This window comes from Primulina eburnea, chromosome 17 (genome assembly GCF_022965805.1).
Source record: "Primulina eburnea isolate SZY01 chromosome 17, ASM2296580v1, whole genome shotgun sequence".
In the NCBI taxonomy this organism is placed as follows: Eukaryota; Viridiplantae; Streptophyta; class Magnoliopsida; order Lamiales; family Gesneriaceae; genus Primulina; species Primulina eburnea.
Genome location: NC_133117.1, coordinates 11,203,140 through 11,225,156, shown reverse-complemented (window position 1 = coordinate 11,225,156; position 22,017 = coordinate 11,203,140).

Below are 22,017 nucleotides of genomic sequence, written 5' to 3'. Positions count from 1 at the left end.
GTGCTGACAAGACCTGAGCTTGCTAGATTCTTTCTAGGCCTTTCTCTTGTTCCTGTTGAAGTACTTTGCAAGCAAATATCAGAGAGCTCCTATTACAGAATACAAACGCTACATGTAACGCTACTGATTAAATAGCATAGAAGATCTACTGTTTTTACTTTTGCATCGTGTAAAGTACTGAAATGATTTCAAATAAAATTCCAGTTTACGTATTTGACTTTCCTCTTCTGCTTTTCTGCAAATATCTTACTGTTAGTTCAATGCGGTAGCAATCAAGTAAGAATAAAATTTAACTAAGTTAACAGAAAATAATCAAGTTAAATCTATCAAACCAAGAGAATTACGAAAGTAAGAAAACTTATTTTCTGGTAAGGGTTTCGTGAAGATATCTGCTGTTTGTTGATCAGTAGAAACATATTCCAGACGAATGTTCTTCTTCTACACATGATCTCTAATAAAGTGATGTCTGATGTCTATGTGCTTCGTTCTGGAATGAAGTATTGGATTTTGTGTGATTGCAATTGCACTGGTATTGTCACAGAATATAGGTGATTCGGAGGCTTGAATCCCATAGTCTCTTAACTGTTGTTGAATCCATAGTATCTGAGAGCAGCAGCTTCCAGCAGCCAGATATTCTGCTTCTGCAGTAGATGTGGCTATGGAAGTCTGTTTCTTGCTAAACAAGGATATCAGCATATCACCAAGAAATTGACAAAACCCACTTGTGCTTTTTCGGTCTAGCTTGCAACCTGCATAATCAGCATCTGAATATCCAATAATATTTAACGATGAATCATTGGGATACCATAAGCCGACATTTTGAGTTCCTTTTAAGTACATCAAAATACGTTTAGCAGCAATATAATGAGATTGTTTGGGGTTAGATTGAAATCTAGCACAAATGCAAACAGCAAACATGATATCTGGTCTACTGGCAGTTAAATATAATAAAGAACCAATAAGACCTCGATACTGAGTTACCTCTACTGGAATACCACTTTCATCTTTATCAAGCTTAATAGATGAGCTCATTGGAGTAGAAGCAGCAGAGCATGCTTCCATTCCGAACTTTTTCAGAAGCTCCTTGGTGTACTTGGCTTGATTTATAAAGATTCCAGTCTCTGATTGCTTAATCTGTAATCCTCGGAAGAATGTTAATTCTCCCATCATACTCATTTCAAATTTATCCTGCATCAATTTTCCAAACTTTACACATAATTTGGGGTTAGTTGACCCAAAAATAATATCATCAACATAGATCTGTACTAAAAGAATGTGCTTATCTTTGACTAAAGTAAATAAAGTTTTATCTACTGCTCCGATGGTAAAATCATGATCAATAAGAAATTGTGATAGAGTGTCATACCCAAGCTCTAGATGCCTGTTTTAGACCATAAAATGCTTTCTGTAATTTAAATACATGATGCGGAGAGAAATGATCGATAAAACCTGGAGGTTGTTCGACGTATACTTCTTCTTGTAAAAGACCATTTAGAAAAGCACTTTTCAAATCCATTTGATATACTTTGAAATTCTTGAAAGCAGCAAAGGCTAAGAATATTCTGATTGCTTCGAGCCTTGCTACTGGTGCATAAGTCTCATCAAAGTCTATGCCTTCTTCTTGTCTGAAGCCTTGAGCTACCAATCTAGCTTTATTTCTCACCACTGTGCCTTCTTCGTTGAGTTTGTTTCTGAATACCCACCGAGTTCCAATGACAGCTTGATGAGATGGTCTAGGTACTAGAAACCAAACTTCATTACGTTTGAATTGATTCAGCTCTTCTTGCATGGCTTCAATCCAACTAGGATCCAGAAGAGCTTCTTCAATCTTCTTTGGTTCATCCTGAGATATAAAAGCAGTATGCATGTATTCATTAAGCATTTGCCTTCTGGTTCTCAACGGCGCTGCTGGATTACCAATAACCAATGATGGAGGATGAGATTTTCTCCAGATAAACGGATTTGAATGGGCATCTTCCTGATTTAATATGTTAAGATTGTCTTCTACAGAACCAGTAGTAGGTTCTTGAACATCTTCTGCCGGTATTGGTAGATCCAAGTTCTGTACTTCTGGTTCCACTATTGGTGTGTCTGGTTCTGGATTTTGAAGATCCTTGGTATTTGCTTCTACATCATCTTCACTGTCGATTTCCAAGTGAATCCTGTCTAACCTGTTACTTAAATCAGATATGTTAGAAATTTCAGCACTGCTGTCTTCGTCGAAGACAACATGAATCGATTCTTCAACATTAAGAGTTCTATTGTTGAAGATTCTAAAAGCTCTGCTTACAGCAGAGTAACCAAGAAATATTCCAGCATCTGATTTTGAGTCAAATGCCGTCAAATGATTTTTGCCATTATTTAGTACAAAACATTTGCAACCAAACACATGAAAATAAGATACATTGGGCTTCTTCCCTTTCCATATTTCATACGGAGTCTGGTTGTGTCTCTTGTTGACCATAGATCTGTTTTGCGTGTAACAAGCATTATTGAGAGCTTCAGCCCAGAAGCGCTGAGAAATGTCTGCATCTGCTAGCATTGTTCTAGCTGCTTCTTTTAGAGTTCTATTTCTCCTCTCAGCTACTCCGTTTTGTTGAGGAGTTCTGGCAGCTGAAAATTCATGATGAATCCCCTGCTCATTCAAATATAACTCAAGATACTTGTTAGTGAATTCAGTGCCCCGATCACTTCTGATTTTAATGATGGTAGTAGATTTTTCATTTTGAATCCTTTTCAGAAGCTTGATCAAGAGACTACTGGTTTGATCTTTTCCTGCGAGAAAGATTACCCAAGTGAATCTAGAAAAATCATCAATAACAACAAGAGTATATTTCATTCCCCCTAAGCTCATGATAGGGATAGGACCAAATAGATCCATATGCAGTAGTTCCAGACATCTTGAAGTTGATTTGCTATCTTTGGTTTTGAAACTGGATCTTATCTGTTTCCCTAGCTGACAAGCAGAACAAACATGATTTTTAACGAAATTAATGTCAGGTAATCCATCAACTATATTCTGCTTCTTGAGATAATTGATTGACTTGAAATTCAGATGATTCAATTTCTTGTGCCATAGCCAGTGTTTATTGCTAAGAGAAGCAACTAAGCATGTAGGAGTATTGACATGATTTGAGTTCCAAGAGACTCTGTATGTAGTAGCCCGAATTCCAAATTGGATAATTAACGGAGTAATGGTGATTAAGAAGGTTTAAGGTGTAATTTTGACCGAGTCATGATCGGATCCACCGAACCCAGCCCGAATTCCAAATTGGATAATTAACGGAGTAATGGTGATTAAGAAGGTTTAAGGTGTAATTTTGACCGAGTCATGATCGGACGGACCGAAGATGGTTCGGAAGCACCGAAGAGTTCGGAAGGTCCGAGGTGGGTTCGGTGGATCCGATCATGAGGTGTCAAGAGCAGCTGGACACGTGCATGTTCGGACGGTCCGAAGTGTATGATCGGAGGATCCGATCACGAGCTGTCAAGAGCCAATGGACACGTAAGAGTTCGGACGTTCCGAAGAGGGTTCGGACGATCCGAACATGGCCTATAAATAGTGGTCGGATTTCCTCATTTTGACTCGCCAATTCAGAGAATTCCATAGCATTTCAGTCGTTTTTGACAGGTTCTAGTCTTGTTCCGAGATTTGGGCACTAGCGGGGAGCTGCTGGTCTTGTAGCAGAGCTGTGCTCTAGTTGGGAGCTAGCGGCATCAGCGGACTAGCGACGGACGAAGGTTTGGAATTTTATCAGTATTTATCTCAGGATTATCTAGTTAAGTCTGGTAGATAAGTTTAGTGATGGTTTTCACTTGATGAATAGGCTTGGATTAGACCTGTTGTCTGGTTGTTCCAGTGGATTAGGATTTGCTGTGATAGAGGTACGAAAGTACTATCCGAGATATCCTGGTTGAGTATACATTCTTATATGTGTTGCATGATTATGTGGTGCATTGATATATGTCATATGATGCATGCTATTATGTCACGTTTATTACTGCACGTTGCATTTCATGTTGAGCCGTACCTCCTTCGAGATAGCCTTTGCTGTTGAGCTGTATCTCTTTCGAGATAAGCTATATCTTGGGGCCGCTCAGCCCTGTCTTGTGGACGCATGGACACCGAGAGTACACAGTGGCCGACGGGTCGGGAGGGCTTCGGTGGTCCGGGACATTTTAGGTCCACGTCTGTCTTGTAGTGGATGCAGTGACCCAGAGGTGTACCGCGCGGCACTATCCACTTGGCGCCTCTAGACTGAGCATTGTTGAGATCCTTTTGTGACTCCTGTTTCTTGACTACCCCGGTATCATGATCATAGCATGTGCATTTCATATAGGTCTGTATACTCATACTTTTGTACTGGGCGTTCTTATCGCTCACGTCCTCGGTTTTGTTTATTCTTGGACACCCCATTCCCACGGGGCAGGCCAGAGGTTGGACAGCTCAGGAGGAGCAGGAGGAGGACGTTGAGTAGCTGGTGGGTTTAGTTTATCGGTATTATTTTGATTCGATATGGTTGTATTGGGTATTTTTATTTTGAGTTATTCTAGACTTCGATTGGGTTGTATAACCATTATTTTTGTTGACTATTTCCGCTGTTATCTCTGATTATTGTTAATTAGGTTAATTGCATGCTTAGTTTTTGATTAGTAGGTGATTCTGGAACGGGTCACTACACTGTATGTATTGCCTTCTCTCTTTCCGGTTAACACAGTAGTTTCAGCAGAATTTCTAACTATACATGAATGCTTTTGAAAAGCCACAGAATACCCATTATCACATAGTTGACTAGTGCTGATTAGATTGTAACAAAGATTGTCAACTAATAACACATTATTAATAGTTATATTACCATGGATAATCTTACCCTTACCCATGGTTTTACCTTTTGAGTTGTCTCCAAAAGTTTTCTTTGGTCCAGTACAGCTCACTATCTCGGAAAGTAGGTTTCTTTGTCCAGTCATGTGTCTGGAACATCCACTGTCCAGATACCATGTAGAGTTACTGATTTCTGCTTCCTTCTTCTGTTCCTCTCCAAATGTCGAGGTTGAGTCATTGCCATTAGACATTTGACTTCTTCTGCATCACTATCACTGGAATGACTTTCTGAGTCAGATGACTCAGAACTAGAGTCCGCCAACTTAGATTTGCTTTCTTCGGCAATCATCGCTTTTCGATCTCTTCTGGACTTTTTGTCATTCCTCTTGTGATCCTTTCTCTTTTGGTCATCCTTCTTTGGTTTAGGACAATCAGAAATGAAGTGACCTATCTTTCCACAGTTAAAGCATCCCATATCACCAGATGGTGAATCTTTCTTGAAGTTGCGATTGGGACCCTGATAGGTTCGATGGTTCTTCTTCATGAACCTGAAGAATTTCTTTACAAATAAGGACATAGCATCACTACTGATTTGTTCAGCAGTCTTCTCCATTGTCTTGTCAATGATCACAGCAGGTAATGCCTGAGGTACAACTGCAGCAGCAGTAGAAGAGGTAGAGGCAGTAGCAGTAAAAGCAGTAGCAGTAGCAGCAAGAGCCTTGGTGGGTAGGCTTGAAGGCTCTTCTCCACTTCTCACTTCCAATTCGAACTCGTAGGCCTTTAGATCTACAAATAAGTCGTGCAGTTCCAATTTGTTCAAGTCTTTGGATACTCTCATAGCCATTGTTTTAACATCCCATTCTCTGGGTAAGGCTCTCATCACCTTGAGGGCTATTTCTCTGTTGCTATGCTCTTTACCCAGAGCAGCTAGCTCATTGACCAAGCTACTGAATCTTTCATCAAACTCATTTAGAGTTTCACCAGCTCTCATTTTCAGATTTTCAAACTTCTGCATTGCTACAGACAGTTTATTTTCTTTCGTTTGCTCATTTCCTTCACATATCTGGATGAGCTTTTCCCAAATATCCTTTGCAGTAGAACACATTTTAATCTTGCTGAAAGTGTTCTTGTCGAGAGTTTTATACAATATATCCTTCGCCACATTATCAAGATTGGCCTTTTTCTTATCTTCACTGGTCCATTCACTTCTTGATTTTTCGACCATCTGTGGTGCACCATCAGTAACAGCAACAGCTGTGTTAGGCTTTAAGATTTTCAGTGGATCATCTGTGATGACATACCACATGTCATCATCTTGTGCTGCAAGATGAGCTTGCATCCTTATCTTCCAGTTGTCAAAATCTTCCTTAGACAACATAGGGATCTTGCTGAAGTGTGCCATTTGTTGTAGTTTTTCACAAACAAGAATAACCTGCTCTGATACCAATTGTTGAGGATCGAAGTTGAGTTTAGAGGGGGGTGAATAAACTCTACTCGTTTTTCGTTCTGATGAGGTACTAAAATCCTGTTATGGATAGTAGTTGATCTTGTGCGAATACTTTCACCTGATAACAATAAAACGTGCGGAAACAATCTGCTGAAGTAGTTGAAAAACAATAAAACAGTAGGCAGCAGTTGTTTATGGAAGTTCGAAGATAAACTCTTCTACGTCTCCCCTTCTTCTGTTTCCAGAAGATATAACTAAAAGACTTTGGATATTACAGTACAATTCTTGTACACACCCACTTCAGAAGGACTTACACCTCAGCCTACTGAAACTCTTAGTTTCTCAACTTACAAAAATGCGAAACACAAAGTTCTGAAAAGACTCTTTTCAGATTACAGACTCTTCTGATAAAGTATAAGTGCAGTAGAGATCGTGAAGAGTGTAAGAATTAGTAGCACAAGATGATCTACAAAAGATCAGATATAAGCTATGAAGCGTGTGCTACTTTTCTTTGTGTTGAACTTTTTAAATACTCAAGGAATTTTGATATTCGTCTTATAAAAGAGAAGCTTTGTTCCTTGAAAATGATAATAAGCGAAGTGTCGTGTCGAACAAGGATTTGATCCAAGTATATATAAACGACTGAGTTCAACGTTCACAATCAGAGAAGTCTTCAGATAACTGATACAATCAGCTTTATTACCGAAACAAGTTCCTGCAGAAAAGCTATAAAACAATCAGTCTTGTTTTATACTTAATTGGGTAATATGCATTAAATGACTCCGTATAGTATTTAATGCTGCAATTAATACTAGTACTAGGAACTCTTTAACGGTAACAATTAAGATAGCAACGTTAGAAAACGTTCTCTACTTGTTTTGTATTGTTATCCCTTTTCTACTGGTTTAGTTTTACTAGAACAGCAGCTACTGATAAGTTATTCTGTTGTTCTGGTCTGCTGGTCTACTGGTTTTAGTTATCATCGCCACAATAAAATTCATGTCTAACACTATACTTGAAAGTCCAAAACCTAAGCCTATTATCATGCAAAATAAATTTATAAAATAGAAAACCTAGGGTTTTTGCACCCCATCAGCCGAAACACTACACACACATCACCACATATTTTTGAAAATTTGGAGGAGGAAAAGCTAGGGTTCTTCGTCGTCCGTTCGTCCCTTCTCGTGCCCCTCACCAACGATCATGTATTCGAGCATTTTAAACGCAAAAACACGTTTTATAAACCCTTTTACGCAACATTTAAATCATATTATGCATATTTGAATTAATTTGCATGAAAAATATGGGAGTTTAAATTGCTAAAAATTTTCAACGATTATTTGTAAGGTTTTGAAAGTTTTTACGTAAATACGAATGGGTTATGATGTCCAACGAGTACGCTGCCAACATAGGGCATTAAGGGATGGAACAACTGTTGTTTAGGCAAGAGACGAGGGCTGGACATGAGCTATAATGGTCCGTGCATGGTGAGGGTAGTGTCGTAGGGTTTTCTTGGCATTATGGCTTGTAAGGGCTCGGCCATGAAGAGGACTGCACCAGGGCTCGACCAAGCGTTGTCTTGGCCTTGTGCAGGCGGTGTTTGAGGGTCAAGTAGAGTCCTATCTACTTGAGGGGGGGGGAGGGGGCTCGTGGCTAGGGCAGGGTGGTTCAAAGTTGGTCCAGTAGGGTCTAGGAGGATGGCTAGGGTTTGCATCAGGGGTTGGTACATGCCGGCTCGATGGTGGCTCGAGCATAACGTGAGGGAACTCACACAGCTTGTTCTTGTATGCAGGGGCTTCTCGCGTGGGCTGGGGGCTCATGCGTGGTTCAGAAGGGTTCGGTTGGGTCCCTAGGAGGGCTGGTTTGGTGATGGCTTGAGTGTGGTTCGAGAAAAACGCAAAGATTGCACGAGGGAAGTGGGTTAAGATCAAGTTAGGGCTAGGAAAAAGAGAAAAGGTTCGAACCGTGGGTCCACGGGGGCGGCTCATGGCTCGCAAGGGTAGCTTAGGAAATAAAAAATATGTTTAAAATTTGGAATGAAGATATTAAAGTTTGAATTAATTCGGGAATAAAGCACTTCACAAATTAGTAATTAAAGAATTAAATCGAAATCCTCGTATGTACGTCAAATAAAAATAATAAAAATTAAATTTAAGATTAAATAATTATTTGGGATGGTCTAGAGTCAATAAAAGTAAGAAAAAGTCAAAATAGAGAAATTTTACGTCTTGGGGCAAAACGATCATTTACCACCTCGGTAGTACGAAAAAACTTGCCAGTGTCCCGAAGGGTCATAACGCATGATAAATGATATAAAATGATGATTTTGATGAAAATATAGAATCTTATAATTTATGGTAAAGTGGTACAAATTTTACTGTTAATTTGTTATTTATGAAAAGCTATGATATTTTATGATTTAAAAAATAAAAATGAAAAATATTTTGAGGGATGTTAATTTAGAGTGAAAAATGATATAGAGGATATGTGGGGGATTCGTTTTAAGAAAGAACGGTGAGATTATAATTTTATGGGAATGTCGTGAGAGAAAAGGCTCAAGAGGGATCCCGTTTATGGGACAAGGCCCTAGAGGGTGCCTGACAATCGTGTTTCCATGGAGGTGACTAGAGCCCATCCCCATGCGCAATGGTGAGCTGAGACTGATCAGTCATCCAGAGGATAAAAGACTAGGAACTTTCAAGAATCAAACTTCATCAAAAATGATAAATGATGCAAAGCTTTACAATTTTATGATTTTACGATATATGATTTATATATGCTTAAAATTATTTTAAATTAAAGTATGATTTTAATGCATGTGCTTGTATATGTATTATTTGCTACTCATGTTTAGATAATACTAAGTCATTAAAATCACTAGGTTTTGAATGCTGCAGGTGATGATGATAGTGAGGGAGGCACTGAAAATTGAGTGGATCGAGTACGACAGTACATTACCGATAGACATTTATTTTCGCACATGTTAAAGGTAGAATTCGAATTTTGGTAATTGGCTATTTTAGAGATTTTGTGCACTTGAGATTTAAATTATTAAAAAATTTTAATTTATGAAAATGTTAATTTATATAGAAATGGTGATTTTCGAATTAATGGAAAAAAATTTGTAGCAGAATTTCAAAGTTAAAAATGTAGGGTTGTTTTAGTTGGTATCAGAGAAAAGGAACCCCAAAGAGTTGTGTAATGTCACTCCGAGAAGCTCAAGAAGTTATGCCTCAAGTATGTGAGTTTTTACTGCTTTATATTTTATATGCTAAAATTCTTTTAATTCTTTCACGATGCATGATATAGAGGATAGATGCATCTTATTTTAAAATTTTAATTTCATGTTGGTCACAAGGTTGGGACGAATTGTACAAAGATGCCTCATGGACGAGTTCTACGTAAGGGTAATGGGGATAGACAAGAGGAGGGAGGAAATTCCACAGCCTCCACCTAATTAAGATGCTAGTGCCCGTATACTAGCGGGTATGGCTCGTTTACTATAGCAGCACGTGGGTAATGGTTCGAGGGGACGACCAGAAGCTATCTACGAGAAATTTAGGAGGATGAACCCTGAGGATTTTCGTGGCACTACTGATCCATTCGTTGCTGAGGGATGGATTCGATCATTGGAGGTTATTTTTCGTTATATAGATATGGCAGTGTGGCACCCTGTCTTGAAACTAGACCTCAAGGAATGCCACATTTCCTAATAATACTTCAAAAGAGAATTATGTCCCTTTAGAAGTATAACACAGACAGTAATAAGAACTAATAAAGAACTTTATTAGCGGAAGCGAAACGTACAAGTACTAGTAAATTACGATAAAGTTTTACATGTCCAAACTAACATAGACGGTAATAGTGAGAATGACGTAAACATTTCAGACAAACTAACTCATAGACTAAATGACTTATTATGCCTTCCAGCAATTTATTCCAGACAACAACTGGCGGATCATACAACGACAATTCTTTCTTTATCCAAATCCTGGTTACCTAGCTCTGGAAATTACAATAGATAAAGAAAAATAGAGAGGTTAAGTCTTTAAGGACTTAGAGAGAATTAAATAAAGGTAAATATGATACTCAAATTCGAAAGAATGATACAACAGACAAAAGGATCAACATCCGGTTATATGAGTACACAAAAATAATGGCAATTAAAGAAATACGAGCCAAGTGAACTAATATACCCAGAACAAAGTCACGTTGTTCAATAGACTCAATAACCAGAACAAAGTCCGTTGCCCAGGGCTCTGTTTTGGTCAATCACCTTATAATTCAGTCATTCATATATTCGATGATTAACCAAAACTTCATTCAGTGGAAGCTTGATAAGAATCACATCTAGTATGATGATATTACAATGAGAATGTTACATTGAAGCATTCACTCATTTCAGAAAGATAGTACCAGCATGAATAAGGAGTTAGTAACATAGAAAAGGATATTCAGGATGGGGCATATTTCATATGCATCAACGCGATTCAAAGATACAAAATTTAGGCACAGGCGTAAGAAATCAATAATCCGTAGTGAATATCGTTAAAGAATATAATATATCATAATTTCCAGGCCAAATGCCAAAGGCTATATATGAAGAACGATAAAAAAATTTCCTCACCTTGAGACTTACTATAGATGAGAGTGAGAGTTCCAAGTTCAAGTCAATCCTAATGACCAATGTGATTATCATTAGTATAGTAAACACTTTTTATTATAGATTATGTAAGGGCCTGAGATTGTAGGTTGATAGAATGAAATTATGAAATGTTGTATGAAAAGAAGACCGCAGCCGCGCCTCAAACAAGACCGCACCCGCGGTTGTTTATTTTGAATTATGAAGGTGATGCCGAAGGGACATCGCACCCGCGGTCCAGGAAAGAGTGTGTCTGCGGTGGATGGGAAGTAAGTTGGATTGTTGCTACTGGAGGGTGAGGGCACCCGCGATGAAAAAGGGGACGCACCCGCGGGTCGCTGTTTCTGAATTTTTAGATGGGGTTGCCGAAAGCTAAGCGCACCCGCGGTCAAGGAGGAGCGCACCCGCGGTGCTTTATGCGAGAAATCCACCTTTGCTTTTTATGTTGACACATGGCATGATATATATATATATTTATATATATATATATAAATATATATATATATATATATATATATATATATATATATATATATATATATATACTTAGTGCATGCTTCTTTCCTTCTTCATTCAGCAGATATAACCGAGAGATTTAAGGAGAAATCTTCAAATTCTTTGTGCTCTTAAGGTTGTGATTTTGAAAGATTTACATACCCAAAATGCAATCCGAGTATAGATTATTGATCCTTGCATCACCAGCTTCGAAAGGACGTAAGTATTATTCAATTCCTGCATGTTTTGAAATCGTTATGTGGGAGGAATTATGATTTGAGTTCTAGAATGTGTTTTTGAGATTACGAGATATGTATTTTTGTAACCAGATCGAAGAAATTATATCGTATGTGATTGTTGTGAAATTCCAGCATGTTTTGAGTTAAGAATATGCAGAATTCAGTATTGTGGATTATGTGAATAGGGATTATGGGTTGTTGATGTTATTTGATTATTGCTGAGTTAACCGGTATCGAGAAACTACGCTGTTATACCGTCGAATTGTATTGAGATGCATTATTGTTTCATATATGTGTCGATTGGAGTTGGAACTTGATATAGAACATCTTGTACCTGTCATTTCATATTTGTTTTGATAGCTTCGACATTGAGAATTCGACCTAGACGAAGATTATGACAACGGGAGGTATAATTCATGTTTGATTTGGAAAGACACAACTCAAATGAGATTCAATTGAGTTTCCCAACAAAATCACATACTACATTGTTGTATATTTTGAATGCTTATGCTTTGTTTATAGATTTATATTCAAGCCTTTAAGATAGGCGAGTCATTTGGTAGATTCTCCAAATAACTAGACGTTCGGTGGTATCGACGCTTCGGATCAAAATCACTCCGATTGTATATATTCGATACAGTCAGGACCGAAGTCTAGGAATAAGATGTAATGCCACCCCGAATGGGAGAGTAGGTGGGAGATCTGTTACATCTTATTCACACTGGGATCCCTAGAGTTCATGATACAATCTCAATCAATACTGAATCTGATCAAAATCAATCTATTGATGTTTCGACGGCATAACAATACAGTCTTGATAACCCCGTCAATCTCAACATCACAGATATAATACCACAACTCATAATCGATATCAATACGAATCATAATCTTCAATAATAACAAGTCATAATATCAAATCTGCACAATCTCAATCATATTGCTTCAGAAAATCATAACAATTATATATACAGTCCGTTCTTCGATCTGACTTCAATTATATACTGATCAGTATACCCAGGACACAATATATCAGTCCAATCATAATTCCCCCAATATCATAATTTCAAAGCATATCAGAATTCAATTAAACTTACGTCCTGTTGTAGCTATCGTCGTTAGGAACTCGGTACTGTACTCAGATTTTAAATCTAACAGATGGATCTCGCAAAATCACAATTTCTCCAATTTAAGAAAATCTCCTCGGAAGCTTTCTCGTTCTTCCTTCCTTTTTCTGAGAAGGGAATTGTTTGTAATATATATATGTATATATATATATATATATGTATATATATATATATGTATATATATATATATGTATATATATATATATATATATATATATATATAAATCTATATATATACACTATATACACGTTGCATGGTTAAGGGAAAGTGGCTCAATATTTTTGCTGCACGTCTCGCGCATATGCACGAGACCTTCGAGTCTCGACGCTTTTGTCTCGGCAGCTCGCGCATATGCGCGCACCATTGCCGCGCATATGCGCGAGACCTACTGTCTCGGCATATCGCCACTCGCGCATATGCGCGCCCTAGATCGGCGCATATGCGCGAGGAATGCTTCACAAATCTCTGCCACGCTCGCGCACGTGCGCGTCTTTAAGTCGCGCATGTGCGCCCAACTCTCTGGACTCGGCACTCACCTTATGCACATCTCGCGCATATGTGCTTACACTTCTCGTGCATATGCGCGAGATCTTCTGCCACTGTCGCGCATATGCACGACTCTTTGTCGCGCATATGCGCGTGGTGTTCTGTCCTCGCACATTGCTTCGCGTCTTCGTACGTCTTTCTTGTCTATTTCTGGTCCGATCCATTCCGCCTATAATCACATCAATTATCACCAAATCATTTCAAATTACAGTAACCAAAATCTCGTGCCTTACATTTCTCCCCCTCTAAGATACGATTTCGTCCCCTAAATCACAGGCAATCAAGTCAGATACCAAAGGAGGTTTATACAGAAGCTAAAAGAAAACTCACCTCAATGAAACAATTCTGGAATCGCTGTCTCATTTCGGATTCTGTCTTTCAAGTAGCTTCTTCGATATTCTAACAACTCTATTGAACTTTCAACAGCATAATAGTCTTCATTCTGAATTATCTTTCTTATACTAATTCTGATTCCAATCTGGAATAATAATTCACGAAGTATAATGTCATAATGCAACTCGAAGTGGCTCTGATCGAATCAATCTCAAAATACTGGCTATACAATATCCGTATATACCAATCAATATCCCATAACAAATCAACATCGTCATCTGCCATCAAATCTGTTTAGGCTAAATCAATTCAATATTCAATCTCCTATATCAAATACCATCGGTCGTTGTCTGACGTTGGCATATTCAATCTATATATTCAGATCTGTCGTCATTCTTTTCTGACTCAGCTTCACTTCTTCAGTCATATCTCTGATCATATCAGGTCCAATATCAGGAACCTTAGAGATATTATCTCAAGTACAAAAGGAAATATGCCCTTCTCATCGTACAATGCCTCGAATGGAGCTATCTCGATACTCATTTGATAGTTGTTGTGGTACGAAACTCTCAAAGTGGCAAAATTTCTTGCCCACTAGTGCTAAATCAAGCACTATAGCTCAAGCTATATCTTCCAGTATCTGGATAGTCCGCTATGACTATACATCAGTCTGTGGAAAATATGTGGAATAACCTGCTACACCCTCTGCCAAACGTGCAAAGTTAACCGAAATCATGGTCTGATATAATCAATTTTCGGCACTCTGTGTAATCTGATCACTTTTTTTTACAGATATATCAGTAATCTAGTCATATCTGTACGTCTACAGGTACGAAATAAAACTTCCAGACTTGATCAGTCTGTCATTCTTAATTCAAATCGATACTCAATCTCGAGAGTATTGCGGTAGTTTCATCACGATATCCCTGGAAATGTTATCTCATTTCCATTCAGGAATCGATAAGCTATATAACCAATCTCGTGGTTTCACTCTTTCTGTCTTCATTTGTCGGCAATTCAGACATTTCAGTACAAACTCTTCCACATCTGATCTCATCTGTTTCTACCAAAACTGTCTTTTAAAATTATCATATATATTTCAGTCATCAGTAGGAATGTTGAATCGATTATTGTGCACTTCTGACAATATCTTGTCATTTCAAATCCGAAATATCTGGCACAACCCATCGGTTATTCACATACAATGCAGTATCACATACCCGATATTCTGATCGATACCTTGCTCTGACTATCAATAATCAAGTTCTGCCCATTCTAATCAACTTTCTGAACTATTTTCACTCTCAAAATCAGCTCTGGTTCGGCTTGAACGGTATGAGTCTCAACTGTATACAATCTATATCAAATACTACTCCAGAAAATAATCATTCTCAAGCAATTCAAAATAACAATCATATATAGTAGCCTGCTAAACTCATGCAACTACCACTTTTTGATACTGATGTCATTCGCAGCTAAGTAATCATGGCTTCCCTGTGCTAGTATCAACAGATATATCATTTTCAGATATAACAAGCCCTGAATACAATCTGTCTTAATCAAGATTCACATCTCAACAGTTTTTTTATACCACTTTCCAATTCTCAGAATATTCAATACAATACTCAAATATTCAACAAAATCAATCATAATCTTCGAATATACCAGAATATCATAGATCAACTAATTAGAGAATCATCAAAATATTCTGCACACAGAGTTTATCAACTCACCAACATAGTTGATACATCCCAAAGAGAAACAACCAATTAGATGTAACTCTCGGCTAGTAAATCTTCTACCTGATTTTTCAAATCCTTCAATTCAATCGGTATCATTCGGCATGGTTTTTTAAAAATAAAACAGTACCTGGTATCAAGTCAAGGCGGAAATCAATCTCCCTGGCTGGAATCAAACCGGTAATCTCATCTGGGGAAACATTAGCAACTTTCATGTCACTGGCAAATTAGCCAATGATGGACTCAACTTCAGTAAGTCAACTGAATACATAAGGAGTCCTTCTACTCCTTTCTGTAATGAGCGAGTCATAGATAGTACGGATATCAAAGGAATTCTCAATCTAGAATCCTTTCCGTACAATATTCATTCTTCGGCCATTTCAGGTCCGACTCTCACCATCTTCTGGAAATAATCTACGGTAGCTCTGTACATGGTCAACATATCAATATCAGTAATGCAGTCATACTCAGACAACACATGTACAATACAAACTAACTCAGTCTCATTCTCATCTCACTATAATGTTTCACAGAGTTCACTGATATCAAAACTCTCCCCAAACGGTAAAGAGATAAAATACTACAGCAGACACTGACTCAACAGATAAAGCATACATCAATGCAGTTCATTCAGAAATCATACATAGGATGTACGAGAATCTCTCAATACATACACGAAATAATCATAAAAGAACAATTACTGCCACTCTATCATCAAGTGCATCCTAGGTCTGTTCCTCGGTCACTGTCACCACTTTGCTTTCCTTTTCTGGCCCTGGTTGTGTCTTAGTAGGGGGTGGTTGGATAGAGTGAACATTAGATGATGGTCTATCAGTCTAAGTCACTGATCCAGATGATTTTGCTCCCTGGAATCTTCGGGAATTTCTCTGTGGACATACTCTCGCAAAATGTCCTGATCGTTTGCAGATACGGCAACTACCAGTTACTCCTTGTCATTGCTCAGTGGGATGTCTCCCTCCGCAAGTGCTACAATAGACCCCGGTGTAACTCTGACTAGAACCACTGGAACTAGACGAACCGCTTCCTAACTTCTTGAACTATTTCTTTCGGGCTTTCAAATAGTCTTTCTTTCCACCACTGCTACTACCAGTCTCAAATCCGAGAGGTGGTTGTTGTGGTCTCGATGCTGGAGGCACAAACGAAGCTCCTTTCTGTCTCATCAGACTTGCTTCGGCTCTCTTGGCTCTACTCAGAGCATCAAAAAAATTATAGGGTCGGCCAGTGTTTACCAATGTCAATATCTCAGGATTCAATCCCTTAACAAAATGATCAGTCACAGCTTCATCATTCTCAGTCACGTGAGGAGCAAAACGTAGCAAGGTAGAAAATTGGGCAACATATTCTTCAATGTTTAGCTGACCCTGTCTCAGATTTTCTAATTTTGTCCTCTTTTCCTCTCGGTACGAAACGGGTAAAAACCTTCGATAGAATTCAACTTTGAAGATCTTCCACGTAATCACCGTACCACGCTGCTCCAAGGCTTCCTTGGTTGCAATCCACCAACTCTTTGTGACTTCCTGTAACTGGTGTCCAATCAGTTTAACTCTACGTTCATCCGAGTACTCAAGTGAATCAAACAATATCTCTATATCATCTATCCAGCTCTCACAATCAACAGTCGTCTCAATACCCCTCAGAATCGACGGTGTCAATGATTGAAACCTCTTTAATTGTATTTTCATCGGAGTTTTTGACACATCCATCTGATCAATCAAGATACTATCCTTGTTCTGGGATTCTTCGAGAAGAAAAATCTGATCATAAAAGGGGTTAATAACCACATACAACAAACTTGTTTCAGTCCTCCTCTGATCATCTTACTGCTGATCAAGAATCGGTTCTAATTCACTTTAAATAATACATATTACCAAATCAAATCAGATAATTCAAATAACATGTATTACAAAGCAGTACATCATGCTAGCCATCAAAATCAAGGAAGAAAACTCAATCTACCCCGCTCACTAGCTTCTATCTCAATCTAAAGGATCTATCGCTCTGATACCACCTGCTGTGGGGACCCGGATGCTAATTCATGTCTTAATCATTATTAATGTCAAATATAACAATTAAGAAAAGTGGAACTAAATTTTTTTTCCTTTTCAAATTATAAATGTGGAAATGTAACAGTAATCTATCTGATATACATGTCAAAATCAAAGTACAAATCATGTACTGCATGTCACTATCTCAACTAGGTTCAACGACTATACATCCAGTGCTGAATCCTATTCTGTTTCTGGGCCCGGATCTCCACGCTAACTATAATCTCTCATCCTATTCCTGATCCTGATCTTGTCCCACATGTTTTCACGCACACAAACAAACAAGAAAACAGCCGGATAACTCCGGTGAGAATTACATTCCCCGTATAAATCATGTATACATGCATTTCATATAAACAGATATAACAGCATGAAACAGATATTCATACATGTATCAAAATCAGAAACATGAATCAATACAAACTCTGAATCACACTCTGTGATTCTTAGACTCTGACTTGATTCATCCTAATCTAGGGATCCCGATCTGAATAAGAACATACACCCACCTACACTCCATATTGGGGTGGTGGTACGTTCTTATTCACGGACTTTGGCACTTTCCGTATCGAATCTCAGCGATAGGAGCTTCTCTACTCCCCAACATATCGATACGACCAAACGTCCGGCGTCTTGGCGATTTAGCCACAGACTAGGCACATCCGCCCTGGCATATCTGCCAATCATCTAGGCATATTAGCCTTGGCATATCCTGCCAAAACTCTGTGACTATGTGCAATGGTCCAGTGACTGTTCCATAACTATCTGGTATCTCTGTCACGAGAGCAATCGTCTACGACTAGGCGCATCCGCCTATGATTCAATAAATAAATCTATAGACCATAGATATCAATCTCATTCAATTTCAAATATCAATGCAATAAGGTAAAGTATGTGATTTTGGGAAACTCAAGTCGAATCTAACTCGAGTTGTGCAATCCCGCATCACATCAATTTATACCTTTCGTTTCGTTCTGTCGATCTGACTCTTTCAAAGTCTCGAACTCACTGTCTGTCAAATCAATCTGGAAATAACAATATCGAATACACTGTATCAATGTATAATTCAATTCAAGACCTGTTCTGATCAATACTCAAATCAAACATAATCTGATCCATATCAACGATATCATGATACAATATCAATCAATACTGAATCTGATCAAAATCAATCTACTGATGTTTCGACGGCATAACAATACAGTCTTGATAACCCCGTCAATCTCAACATCACAGATATAATACCACAACTCATAATCGATATCAATACGAATCTTCAATAATAACAGGTCATAATATCAAATCTGCACAATCTCAATCATATTGCTTCAGAAAATCATAACAATTATATAAACAATCTGTTCTTCGATATGACTTCAATTATATACTGATCAGTATACAAGAACACAATATATCAGTCAAATCATAATTCCCCCAATATCATAATTTCAAAGCATATCAGAATTCAATAAAATTTACGTCTTGTTGTATCTATCGTCGCTAGGAACTCGGTACTGTAATCAGATTTTAAATCTAACGGTTGGATCTCGCAAAATCACAATTTCTCCAATTTAAGAAAATCTCCTTGGAAGCTTTCTCGTTCTTCCTTCCTTTTTTTGAGAAGTGAATTGTTTGTAATATATATATATATATATATATATATATATATAAATATATATATATATATATCGTCGCTATGAACTCGGTACTGTACTTAGATTTTAAATCCAACGGTTGGATCTCGCAAAATCACAATTTCTCCAATTTAAGAAAATCTCCTTGGAAGCTTTCTCGTTCTTCCTTCCTTTTTCTGAGAAGTGAATTGTTTGTAATATATATATATATATATATATATATATATATATATATATATATATATATATATATATATAAACACACACACACGTTGGATGGTTAAGGGCAAGTGGCTCAATATTTGTGCTGCACGTCTCGCGCATATGCGCTACTATCGTCGGTGCATATACGCGAGACCTTCGAGTCTCGGCGCTTGTGTATCGGCACCTCGGGCATATGCGCGAGACCTACTGTCTCGGCATATCACCACTTGCGCATATGCGGGCCCTAGCTCGGCGCATATGCGTGAGGAACTCTTCACAAATCTCTGCCACCCTCGCGCATGTGCGCGTCTTTAAGTCGCGCATGTGCGCCCAACTCTCTGGACTCGGCACTCACCTTATGCACATCTCGCGCATTTGCTCGCACACTTCTCGTGCATATGCGCGAGGTCTTCTGCCACTGTCACGCATATGCGCGACTTGCGCGAGGTGTTCTGTCCTCACACATTGCTTCGCGTCTTCGTACGTCTTTCCTGTCTATTTCTGGTCCGATCCATTCCGACTATAATCACATCAATTATCACCAAATCATTTCAGATTACAGTAATCAAAATCTCGGGCCTTACACTGGCGATGCCCAACGAAGCCTGCAACAAATAATTCAAAAATATGTCAAGAACACATTTTTATAAAAGTTGCAGTTTGAGCAGTCCCACGAAAACAGTCATAATTCACTCATTTCTTATCCAAATAATTCGAATTTAATGTCAAATCGAAGGTATCAAAAATTTCTACATTTCATATGGTGAAAGTTTTTCCTTAAAACCGACCGAAAAATCGCAGTAATTAAAAAGACAGCAAATTCGTGTTTTGAGATCCAAAAAAAGTTTCAAAAGTGATCCAACCATATTTGCTCAAACTTCTTCATAACATACGCATGTTTTTCATACAATAAACATAAAAATAATTACTATGACAAGATCAATGTAGAAATGAGAGTATATACATGCCTTTAAATCTTTAACGTTACCGAAACGACGATACCGAAGCGGGAAGGATGCTAGAGACGATCTGGGACGAACGTGGCGCTATTTTCTTTGAAGAAAACTCAACGAAATCTTGCTAGAAAATCCGAGGGAGGGGGCGGCTGCTTTCTCTACTAAGAACCCTAGTTTTCTCCTATCAAAAATAATAAATCTGAATAATGAAGTGTGTGTGTGTGTGTTTTGGCCATTTTTTAGTGTGTGTAAAAGTGTGTGTGTGGTTAGTGTTAATTAGGGAAAAGTTTGCTTACTTAATAATTAAAAAGCTAATTTAAAATACAAACTCTCCTAATTATAATAAAATCTCTAAATTTAAAATAACTTGCACAAGTGTCATAACTTTTAAAAGTTTATACATCATAAAATAGCTAAATAGATAATTTAGGCTTTAAAATGCTAAAAACTTAACAAATTATTTAAAATTATCCATTTTTAACTTAAAATAAAATATCACGTTTTAAAATTACCAAAAATCATCACGGTCTCTTTTCCTCGATCCTGCATCGAATAATCGCCTGAAACATGAAACTCGAGAAAATATTTTAATCGTGCATCACAATAACATGAATAATTTAAAATAATGCATTTTGAATAAATAATGCATCACTAAAAAATGATTTAAAACTTAAATAAATGATTTGAAAAATAAATAAATGAATGAGATTTACATGTACTGATTTTGGGCTCTACACCTAGCTTGCTAGAAAATGTTAATTAAAATATTTTGTTTAACATAGTTTGTGAATTTATAAGCCGGATTGCCAAAACGTTCGTATTTCTTTAGAAAATTCAACACCGATAAAAATTACGTCTCCTCGTATAAAAGCACCTCAAAACTCCTTATTTTAAAAAAAAATAAGAAAAAGCATTCATCATATTTTAAATCATTAGAAACAATTAACCAATAAAAACAATTACTATTTCTCAGCCCTTGGTCTCCGTTACTCGATCGAAACTCGAATAACCTTTAAAAATACATTTTAATGCAACCATGTAGAAAAATATATTTAAACATGTCAATATGCACAAAATAATTAATTAATTCAATTAAAACAATTAATTGAAATACACAAGGAATTTAATAACTCGTATGCACATGGTTCTCGTGGACCTTCGAATTTCGGGGCGTTACAATCTTCCCCCCTAAAATTTAATTTCGTCCTCGAAATTCGCTTATCCTTGTTAATCAAAAGTTTTAGACTTAGTTCTAGTATCCCAATAATTCACGCTTCCACTGCGCTACTCAGATAAAACTTAAGTTTTAGAATATCCTTACGTCTCCTTGATCCCAATTTAATTTACCTTCTGAATCCTCGTTTTGCGATTCGTAACTTATAAAGACCAATGATGACTTAGTGCTATGCTACTATAACCTCGTATTTCAACTTTTCTTACAATTCCCAACATAAAAATAATGTATGGACATGCTTATCGTATATTATTTTACCTATTTTTACCCTAAATGTTTATTAACTTATCATATTTCAACATTAAAATCTCAAACGCATCGGCTAACGCTTATATTTTCAAATATAATATTGGTTCATCCTTAAAAACCTTTAATTAACATTCCTTGTAACATTATAACAAAGAAATCCCAAGGTTATAAATATTCTTACAAGCCTAAATCATCGAAAATTCTTATCATTAAACCATTCAATTATCACTTATTGCTAAATTAGTCCCCAAATTCCTTATTAATTGCAAAATTAATTCTTAATTTC